The sequence below is a fragment of the Lissotriton helveticus genome, chromosome 1_1 (assembly GCF_964261635.1).
Source record: "Lissotriton helveticus chromosome 1_1, aLisHel1.1, whole genome shotgun sequence".
Classification (NCBI taxonomy): domain Eukaryota; kingdom Metazoa; phylum Chordata; class Amphibia; order Caudata; family Salamandridae; genus Lissotriton; species Lissotriton helveticus.
In genome coordinates this window covers 70,602,231-70,613,640 of record NC_136057.1, presented here as the reverse complement: position 1 = coordinate 70,613,640, position 11,410 = coordinate 70,602,231, and the positions used below count along the sequence as shown (strand labels likewise).

The following is an 11,410-nucleotide window of genomic DNA, read 5'->3' as shown; positions in this document are numbered from 1 at the left end:
GTGAACTGCAAAATAAATGGTCATAAACAACTTATCTGACTCTAAACATTTATCTTAAATAAATTATTCTTGGTGTACATACTCAGTTCTCCTGTGACCCATGCCTCTCTTCTATTGTTTGTTTGTCTTCTTCCTTGTTACTGGCTTACTGTAACTGAACACTAAACAATTGTTTATTATTTGTCACTGCTTTTCATTATTTATTTTTCTTTCTTATTATTCCTAGGTTTCTCTCACCTAATGTTCAGAAGACTCAGCTTTTACTTCAACTCCTACTCTGGTAAGTATTAACCTTTAACACCTATGTACATGTATGCTCTGATGTGTGCTTCTACTGAACTCCCGAAATACTAAGGAACACACTAGCCGAACCTCCTGGTATCTCTGCTCTGAATTTTCTCAGGAAATATTTACATCTGCTACTGTTGTCTTGAATACCATTCACTATAGCAATGTGCAATGACTGAAAACTGGCAGGATCCTCAGTTACCTTCAAATACCGCCCCAAACGATACTGCAAAAATCTTACTGACTGCTGGAATGAACTTTGGTGTTCACGCTCAACTCCGGCACTAATCACGCAATGAAACGCATCGAAAAAACAATTGCGCAACAAAAGTATCTTCCTCTTTAACTTTCACGGCGCAACCCTGAAGCACGTCCTATCTTCGTCGAGCGGGGGATGGGGGGAGAGACAACAGGGAGAGACAAAATGAAATCTGTCTAAAGGCCGACTGGGTAGGTGACGACCAAGGAGGGAGTCCACGGCCCATCTCCCCTATAGCTAAACCAGGTAGCTCCATCGGGCATTCGACAAAAAAGTTCAGTCTCAATACATTGAGAGAGGAGAGAAGGAGAGACAAAAATAGAGGGAGGATGTGGGACGAGACGACAGGAGAGACGAAAAGGAAGTCTGGCTGAAGACCGACTGGGTAGGTGACGTCCAAGGAGGGAATCCCCGACATGTCTCCACTATAGCTAAACCAGGTAGCTCCATCGGGCATCAGACAAAATAGCTAGATCTCAAATGACGAGGGGAAATTCACAGATAGACAGGGTGGGGACTAAGGGCCAGGGCAGGTGAAGGCAGAGTTCAGCAGCAGGAAAGTGGAGATGAGTTGAGCGAGGAGGGGTAAGGGGAAGGTATTTCGGGAAGAAGTTCCCATGGATCTGGTGGGCTAGAGTTGCCAGCTTAGCCAATGTGCGGGTATTCGGCTGGTTCTCCGGAGCAGTCTCGGGTATAGTCGGGTTCTGCGTGATTTTTGATTTCCCCTTTGTTCTTGCCTTCAACGATGCCTTGAGGCTAATTATTCTTACTGAAAAGCCTTTTCTCCTGGGGAGCTGACTGATCCTGAAAGTCAGAACAGCCTTGGGTATCAGTTTGCGCTTTACAAGTGATTTCAACATTAACATTAACATTAAGTTGATTCTGACCATGATACAATTTTGCACAATATCAAGTACAGAAGATACAATATTAGCGAAAGTATAAATACGAGGTGACAATGTATTAATGTTGTCCACCACAGCAATATCTAAATTATCCTGGTCAATTTGACGTAAACGTACTGCAGGCGCCAGTTGCAACAATTTTCAAAGTTCATTGTAAGCAGCATAAACAAATCATTTAGAACTTGGTGATTTTGGACCCAAAAGGAAATAAGATAGATCCAATTCTTCGCACTTGAGAGAAACATGTTGTTTCACTGTAGATAAAGTGTAATGTTTTAATCTCCGTTGATACAATTTACCCACAGAATATGCTGTTACAGTGTTAGAGTGTATGGCTTGTGAATATTGGTGACCAGGTCTATTTAATTTGAATTCAGATGTTGTGTTTAAAAAACAAGAGCGACAAACATTTGTGTCTATTGGCCATAATAACCACTCACCCAGAGCATGATTGTATAATACCATTTAATTGGTTCTTCAGTATAATTTGTGTAAGAATGCCAATCAGGAAGGGGGCTAGTGATGGAACATTGGGATTCATTTTTGCCAATCCCAGAAAAGTTGTTTGCTGGACAGTGTCGTTCAGAAAAATAATTTGTCTGGGAATCAGACATGCATGAAAATGAGATTCTGTACCTTGGACTTGCCAGGACTTAGTGCCCCAAATAGATTTCAAGTCAATATAATCCTTCCAATTATCGTAGACTTTCAGGACTAGGTTGCCAAGGCAGTATATAGTAACTTAGTTTAAGAAAGCATATATTTTTTTTAAGTAGCGAGAACCAATTTAAAATAGGATGATTTTGGGTCTGAAGCGTCATAACTTGTGAAATATGTATATTTTATCTTGTGTGTTTTGGAGTTATCCTGAGGCAGAATTGGACAATGTTCCCATTGAGTATTGTTATAATGGGGAAGCTGTCCATTAGCTCTATGCAGAAAATTATTGTGAGAAGTTGGCCTGATATATGATGCTCACTAGTTCTAGTGATCACCTTGTATCAGTCCAAACAACCCTTATGGTGATTGGTTGTAAGTCAACCTTATAGACCAGCTATCCTAATGGTAGCATGGACAAAGCAGTCTTAGGCTAAACTCTTTTGGCATGTGAAGCCAGCTGTTTTACCACAATATAACCCCTTGAATACCAGATGAAAGGACACCACACAGGTTGTTATGAAAATAAACAGTATATTTATTAATAACAAACATCTCTGAACTCTTTATGAGGTCAGAGGGCTAAGCACATGACAATCGCTTCTGAAAAATACGTTAAGTTGCACAAAATTACAATGGTGCCCTAGGGGCACGACAAACCATATACTAAGTAAGTGGAATGTGAAAGTCAATGGAAGGAATGGAGCTGTCCCGAGGCTGTAAGATCGATGGGACCACCCTACCCTAACTCTAGGTAAGTAATAGGAGGCCCACGCAACGCGTGTGCAGAGTGTGAACTCACACGTGAGATGCGTAACAACGTCTATGGACAGTACAGTTCAGGTTAAAGGTGAGTATGGACAATCCTGACTAGGTAGGACTAAAACGACTGTGGAACTGGACACTAGGACAGTTAAACTACCCTTGAGCACCGAAATGCTCTCGTTACCTCACCCACGGGCCGCGGGTGCATAGGTGCCAAAGTTTGTCGGGTTCTCGCGTTGAAGTCAATGGAGCCTGAAAGAAAAGATGCTGCAGGCGACCAGGAGGAAGATGTCCGATGCAATCCAAGGGTGGATTGGTGAAGAAGAAGACCTGAAAGCAGAGGGGACAATGTTCACAGTCACTAGCCAGTGACTGGAGTGGAACCAGGAAGGAACCAGATGTCGTCGTCGCGATCAGGTGAAGAGTGGACGCATGACTCTGCAGCCACGTGGACCAGGAGGTGTCTTCGACGACCAGGATGGAGGCACGAGCTGTCCCACGCAGGCTCTCCCTGTCAGCGGTGTTGGATCCGGAATCGGTGTCAACAGGCCTTGGCAAAGGCAACCCACGCGGTGAATGAAGAAAGCGTCTGGTGCGGACTAGGAGAGTCCGGGGTGCCCCTCTTTTGGAAGGGAGCAAGGGCCAGTCTGGAGCAACCAGACCAGCAGCAAAGATTCAAAGGTTCGTCGTCTAGGAGACCACTAGCCAGCCGGCAAGTGACCAGACAACGCGTCGAGCAGCAAACAAGCAGAAGGGCCCCACGCAGATCTCGTGGATGCTGGAGGGCTGATCTTCGGTGCAGGGGCTGCTCGGGCTGGGGCTTCTCAGTCCCCAAAGCACTTGGTCGAGTTTACCTCGGGAGTCGTGCTGGAAGCGAAGTGCAGTTACTTCCAAGATGGCCGGTCCCACGTGTCTCGTCGCAACCACGGGTCTCAGCTTTGCTGCAGATGTGAGTTGAGGTCGGAGAGGTCTGAGAATCCGGGTCTCGTCGGGCTCTGAAGTCTGGATCCTCGAGGGAAGACGACAAAGGGAAGCCGCTGGACGCTTGATGGTGCCTGCTTGTGCAGGGTGGACACTCCTTGCCCACAAGGGAGATTTCTTCAGTCTTCAGTGGAGCAGAACGTCGAAGTCCAGAGTTTCTTCTTGTAGAGTAGTTCAGGATTAATCTAATTTGGAATGGGACCAGCTCCTGCCTTTATCCTGCTAAAGGGGACTGCACTACTGACTAGGTCCCTCCCCTGGGTGGGACCAGGAAGGGGGGTGGCTACAGCCCCTATCCTTTGTCCGGTTTCCCGCCAGAGCTGGAGCAGGGATGCCCCAGCAACTGGTTGGAACCGGTGTATGCACAGGACACCTTGTGTGCCCCGGGCATGTCTCATTCCTTTCAGGCCTATCCTACCCAATACACAAAATCCTGTCTGGGGTGGTGCTAGCACCTCCCAAGGCAGGAAACCCTTTGTCCAAGCCGCCCTCGCTGGAAGGACTCCCAGCAGCAGGAGGTCAGACTTGTGTCTGTAGTGGCAGCATCCATTTTGTGATGCCAAGGCTTGAGTTAACTTTAACCGGGGTTCTCAGTTACATACATGTCGTGTCCCTCTAGAAGGGTGGAATGCTACCCCCGTCGCCAGAATTGGCGAGGGGGTAGTATTCCAATTCGTATGACACCTTACTCGACATGTTTTGATAATATTATACCAGAGTTAGCATTTAACCGCGAGGATTATAATGCACTTAAGAGTATATGGTATAGCGTTATCATGGAACAGCTATTAGGACTTCGTTCCGCAAGCTGCAAACGGGCTCAGCTCATGCCAGAGCACCATCTCTCATAATTCCAAGAACTCTGCCTTCAGGATTGATAAGGCCTTCAATAGGAGTGACTGATAGGAATATATGTGTCCATTTTAGGTTTAGATATAGGTAACTATATCTATAGCAAAGGGTGATTACACCACCTTGCCCCAGCTGTCGTGCAGCCAGTTGTGTCTGTTTAGATGGCCAGCCAGGGGTGGCATAATACATGCTTCAGCCCCTGGTAGGCCCTGGGTACACCTATGCCCTGGGTACCCATGGTACACTGTACAGGGACTGATAAGGTGGCCCAGTACCAATTGGTAAATGCACCTAAGGTACATGGTTGTCAATTTAGAGAGAGAACAGCTAGGCTGTGGGTCTGATTAGCAGGCCCACAGCCAGGGAAATTCGTAAACCAGTGAAGCAAAAAGCAAAAATCTGGGGTGACCATAGGATTGCAGACCCCACTCTCCTACATAACCCTCCCCCCAAAACGTAGGGACATTAAACTAACCTTGACCAGGTGAGTCTTCCTGTTCTAAGTGGAAATACCTGGAGAGACCATCTGCAGTGTCATGGTCAGTCCCTGGTCTGTGCTCCACTGTAAAGTCCATCCCCTGTAGGGAAATGGACCACCTAAGAAGTTTGGGGTTTTCACCCTTCATCTGATTTAGCCATAAGAGGGGCTTATGGTCGGTCTGAATCTTGAAGTGAGTTCCAAACAAGTAGGGCCTCAACTTCTTCAGGGCCCAAACCACAGCAAAGGCCTCCCTCTCTATAGCTGACCAACAATCTCTCTAGGGGTCAGCCTTCTGCTTATAAAAGCAATGGGCTGGTCATGACCATCAATATTCAGTTGAGATAGAACAGCTCCCACACCCAACTCAGATGCATCTGTTTGGACAATAAAGGTTTTGGAGTAGTCAGGACTCTTGAGAATAGGTGCAGTACACATGGCCTGCTTTAGGTCATCAAATACCTTCTGACAGCTAGCTGTCCACTGAACTTTCTTTGGCATTTTCTTGCTTGTCGGGTCATTAAGTGGTGTCACAATGGACCCATAATTCTTGACAAACTTCCTATAGTAACCAGACAGGCCCAAGAAAGCTCTGACCTGTGTCTGGGTGGTTGGAGGAGCCCAGTCCTTTATGGCCTGTATCTTGCTCTCCAAGGGTTGAACCTGGCCTCCACCCACAAGGTGGCCCAGGTACACAACCTGACTCTGCCCTATCTGGCACTTAGTAGCCTTGATAGTGACCTCCAAAACTTTCCTCAGGTGGATCAGGTGATCCTCCCAGGTGGAGCTAAAGACAGCAATATCATCTAGATATGCTGCACAAAAGTCATCCAACCCAGTAAGAACTTGCTTCACCAACCTTTGAAAAGTGGCAGGTGCATTTTTCAAACCAAAGGGCATCACCACAAATTGGTAATGACCTCCTGGGGTAGAAAATGCTGTCTTGGCCTTGGCATCCTCAGCTAACCTGATCTGCCAATAGCCAGCTGTTAGGTCAAATGTACTTAAGAAAGTTGCAGAAGCCAACTTGTCTATCAGTTCATCTGCCCTAGGTATTGGATGGGCATCTGTCTTGGTGACAGCATTGAGACCCCTGTAGTCTACACAAAACCTCATCTCTCTCTTACCATCCTGGGTGTGAGGCTTTGGTACTAGAACTACAGGACTAGCCCAAGGGCTCTCTGAGGGTTCAATGACTCCCAATTCCAACATCTTTTGTACTTCTTTCTTTATGCAGTCCCTGACGTGGTCAGGTTGCCTGTAGATTTTACTCTTTATAGGCAGACTTTCTCCAGTGTCCACTTCGTGGGCGCACCAGTTTGTCTGACTGGGGGTCAGAGAAAACATTTGTCTAAAGGATTGAAGGACCTGCTTACAATCCTTTTGTTGATGCTCAGAGAGGCTGTCAGAAAAGACTACAGCATCTACTGACCCATCATCAGGGTTCTGAGTGAGCAGGTCTGGGAGAGGGTCACTCTCTTCCTCCTGCCCCTCATCTGTGGCCATGAGCAAGCCCATATCCTCCCTGTCAACAAATGCTTTGAGCCTATTCAATGAAGTACTCTGTGAGGGTTCCTGGGAGTTCCCATGTCCACCAAGTAGGTGACTTCTCCCTTTTGCTCAATGATGGTATGGGGTCCAGACCATTTGTCCTGGAGAGCTGCTGGGGCCACTGGCTCCAACACCCACACCTTCTGTCCTGCATGATAAATAGCTAGGACATCCTTTTGGTCATGCCAAGCTTTTTGAAGTTCTTGGCTGGCCTCAAGGTTTTTGGATGCCTTCTCCATATACTCTGCCATCCTGGAGCGGAGACCAAGTACATAGTCCGCTATGTCAAGTTTAGGCTTTTTGAGAGGTAACTCCCATCCTTCCTTCACCAGACATAGGGGTCCTCTTACAGGATGCCCAAACAGAAGCTCAAAAGGGCTGTACCCAACCCCCTTCTGTGGGACCTCTCTGTAAGCAAACAGGAGGCAGGGTAAAAGGATGTCCCATCTTCGCCTAAGCTTTTCAGGTAACCCTTTTATCATCCCTTTGAGGGTCTTGTTGAATCTCTCAACAAGCCCATTGCACTGTGGATGATAGGGTGTGGTAAATTTGTAATTTACACCACACTCCTTCCACATTGCAGTCAAGTATCCTGACATGAAGTTTGCATCTCTGTCAGAGACAACCTCCTTAGGAAACCACACTCTGGAGAAAACTCGAAGCAGGGCCCTAGCCACAACAGGAGCTGTAGTGGTCCTAAGGGGAATAGCTTCTGGATACCTGGTGGCATGATCCACTACCACCAGTATAAATCTGTGTCCAGATGCTGTTGGGGGGTCCATTGGTCCAACAATATCAATCCCCACTCTTTCAAAGGGAACCCCCACCACAGGTAATGGTATAAGGGGGGCCTTTGTGGTGCCACCTGATTTGCCACTGGCTTGGCAGGTGACACATGAGCGACAAAACTCTTTAGTGTCCTCAGACATATGAGGCCAGTGAAAGTGTGGGGCAAGCCTGTCCCAAATCTTGTTCTGGCCTAAGTGACCTGCAAGGGGAATCTCATGGGCTAAGGTGAGAAGGAAACCTCTAAGAGACAAGGGGATGACCAGCCTCCTGGTAGCACCAGGCTTGGGGTCTCTTGCCTAGGACTATAGGAGTCCATCATCCCAATATACCTTATGGGCACCTGTAGCATTCCCTGCAGCCTCAGTAGAAGCCTGCTGTCTGAGGGGTTCAAGGGAGGAACAGTCTAACTGGGCCTGCCTCAAGTCTGCCCTGGAAGGTCCCCCTGTCCCAAGAAACTCAACCTGTTCAGGTTCAAGCTCTTCTAGGACAGTTCCTTCTGGGGTCTTGGGGTCAGCCTCCTGAGAGGGCTGATCCTCAACCTGAGGCAGGGGGGAAGGCTCAGCCTTACCCCTACTGCTCCTTCTCTTGGATAGTGTCTGGTCCATTCTTCCAGGATCCAGCACTTGTTCAGCTGGGCATTTCTTGGCCTGTGACCTGGTCACAGCAAGGACATGTGAGGAGAGACCTAGCATTTCTACATGAGTCCTGTACTCCACATCTGACCACAGTGAGGATTCCGAATCATTGCCCAAAAGACAATCTACTGGGAGGTCTGAACTAACTACAACCCTTTTGAGGACAGTTACCCCTTCCCAGGAGAAATTAACAACTGCCATACTGTGATTGGTAGTGACATTGCTAGCATTGGTCACTAGGTAGTCTGAACCTAGAATGATCTGGTCAGGGTCCACAAATGTTGTTGTCACCATAGTGACACTGGCACATGTGTCCCTGTAGGCCTGAGCCATCTTTCCATTTATCAAAGGCGTTTGTCTGTATTTGCCCAGAGTACTAGGACTTACAGTAGAGTAGGGGTCATATCCATGTCCCCAGTACAAACAAGAACTGCCTGAGTTGGTATTCTAACTAAGTCAGAACCCACCTCAGTTCCCAGGGTTAACCCAACCATAGCCTTGGGAGGTACACTACCACTACTAACTGTACTAGGGGGTGCAGGTGTCTTAGGGACAGTAGTGGTAGGAGTTTGGCCTTTCTTGGTGCACTCACTAAACCAGTGAGTCTTACTTTTACAGTATTGGCACCATGGTTTCTTAGGACCATCATTCTTCTTCTTTTGGGAAGTTTGGGACCCACCCTCCTTAGGTTGTTGGGGCCCTGTTGAAGACTTCTGGTCATTTTGCTTATTCTCATTGTTACCCTTCTGGTCTGCTTTCTTCTGGCCACCACCCTGGTTCTGGTTCTGCTGCTTGACCCTTGTCCTGACCCATCTGTCTGCCTTCTTTCCCAATTCTTGGGGAGAGGTCAGATCTGAGTCAATCAAGTGCTGATGCAACAACTGGTTCTGACAATTATTTAAGATTTGCTCTCTCATAATTAGATTATACAATCCTGTGTAATCAGTAACTTTACTTCCCAGTAACCAGCCCTCCAAAGCCTTAGTGGCACAATCAACAAAGTCAGTCCAATCTTGAGCCTGAGTTTTCTGGGTGTCCCTGAACATCAACCTGTACTGTTCAGTTGTTAAGCCAAACCCATCAATCAGTGCAGTTTTCAAGACTTGGTAATAATTAGCATCCTCATCTCTAACAGTGAGGAGCTTGTCTCTACCTTTACCTTCAAAGGAGAGCCACAATATAGCTGCCCACTGACTCTGGGGTACCTGCTGCACTTTGCAGGCTCTCTCCAAAGCAGTTATCCACTTGTGGATATCATCTCCTGTCTTATAGGAGGGCACTATTTTACTCAGGTGTCTATTATCAAAACTCTTGTCTTTATCCTTAGGGATATTGCTGCCACCAGTGGGGACTACTCCACTCAACTGTTGCTCTCTAGCAAAGGCAAGCTTCTCTTTGGCAAGGGCAAGTTCTTCCCTCTGGATCCTCAGATTAGCCTGCTTCATCCTTGCTTCATGCTCTCTCCTCTGAGGGGAAGTAATTCTCCTCTGAGCAGAGGCATGAGAGTGCACAGATCTATTGGAGTCCCTAGAATGAGATCTATCTCTCCTAGCTCCAAAGTTAGGCCTGCTCCGGGTCAGTACTGGGGGTCCCCCAGATCCTTCCCTATGTAGGTCTAAGTTGGCCCTTGTAAGTCTGCTGACTAAAGGTTGCCTATTGTCTGCCTCATCCCCAGAGATTTCCTCCTTCTCCTCCTCCTCTTCTACATTCTCTGTTTCAGGGAGGTCTGGATCACCAGGAGTACCTTCTAAGGGGGGCATGCTCCTATCTGGATTAGCGAGGTCTTTGTTAGCAGCCCTTCTTGCATCATATGTCTCTAAGAGACCTAACAGAAAAGGAGTGGTAGGGTTAGAACCCTGTTTCAATTTCCTGGAGGTACACAATTGTCTCATCTCCTGGAAACTGAGAGCTGCATATCTGGAAAGGACCTGTGGAGGGTCACTAACCACTAGGGGAGTCTCTGAAGACTCTCCATGGGTAGACATGCTTCTAGTGAGTTGTAAGTGATGCACCTACCTACACTATGGGTTTTCCTACTGATCCCTTGCTAAGAGTTGTAGTCAGGGTGTGCTAAGCCCTTTCTACTACAACAGCTGGTTCAGTAGAACTCAGAGTATTTCTAAGCTTGTTATATGTACCTAGAGTACCTTATGTGATCTTTCAAATGATATTTCAAGATTATACGTGGTAAAAACAACAGCAAGCTGCCACCAATGTGAGAAGTTGGCCTGATATATGATGCTCACTAGTTCTAGTGATCACCTTGTATCAGTCCAAACAACCCTTATGGTGATTGGTTGTAAGTTAACCTTATAGACCAGCTATCCTAATGGTAGCATGGACAAAGCAGTCTTAGGCTAAACTCTTTTGGCATGTGAAGCCAGCTGTTTTACCACAATATAACCCCTTGAATACCATATGAAAGGACACCACACAGGTTGTTATGAAAATAAACAGTATATTTATTAATAACAAACACCTCTGAACTCTTTATGAGGTCAGAGGGCTAAGCACATGACAATCGCTTCCGAAAAATACGTTAAGTTGCACAAAATTACAATGGTGCCCTAGGGGCACGACAAGCCATATACTAAGTAAGTGGAATGTGAAAGTCAATAGAAGGAATGGAGCTGTCCCGAGGCTGTAGGATCGATGGGACCACGCTACCCTAACTCTAGGTAAGTAATAGGAGGCCCACGGAACGCGTGTGCAGAGTGTGAACTCACACGCGAGATGCGTAACAACTTCTATGGACAGTACAGTTCAAGTTAAAGGTGAGTACGGACAATCCTGACTAGGTAGGACTAAAACGACTGTGGAACTGGACTCTAGGACAGTAAAACTACCCTTGAGCACCAAAATGCTCTTGTTACCTCACCCACGGGCCGCGGGTGCATAGGTGCCAAAGTGTGTCGGGTTCTCGCGTTGAAGTCAATGGAGCCTGAAAGAAAAGATGCTGCAGGCGACCAGGAGGAAGATGTCCAGTGCAATCCAAGGGTGGATTGGTGAAGAAGAAGACCTGAAAGCAGAGGGGACAATGTTCACAGTCACTAGCCAGTGACTGGAGTGGAACCAGGAAGGAACCAGATGTCGTCGTCGCCATCAGGTAAAGAGTGGACGCTTGACTCTGCAGCCACGTGGACCAGGAGGTGTCTTCGACGACCAGGATGGAGGCACGAGCTGTCCCACGCAGGCTCTCGCTGTCGGCGGTGTTGGATCCGGAATCGGCGTCAACAGGCCTTGGCAAAGG

The 11,410-nt window shown here is 47.2% G+C and overlaps 1 long non-coding RNA gene across 1 annotated transcript in view; it reads left to right on the top strand.

The window, feature by feature from the left end:
- The first annotated feature begins 224 nt into the window (after positions 1-224).
- The window catches only part of LOC144828667 (uncharacterized), a 120,751-nt gene continuing 109,565 nt past the window's right edge, over positions 225-11,410 (top strand). The window contains exon 1 of the long non-coding RNA XR_013610517.1: positions 225-280. This is a non-coding gene — a long non-coding RNA (uncharacterized LOC144828667). The remainder of the gene's footprint in view (positions 281-11,410) is intronic.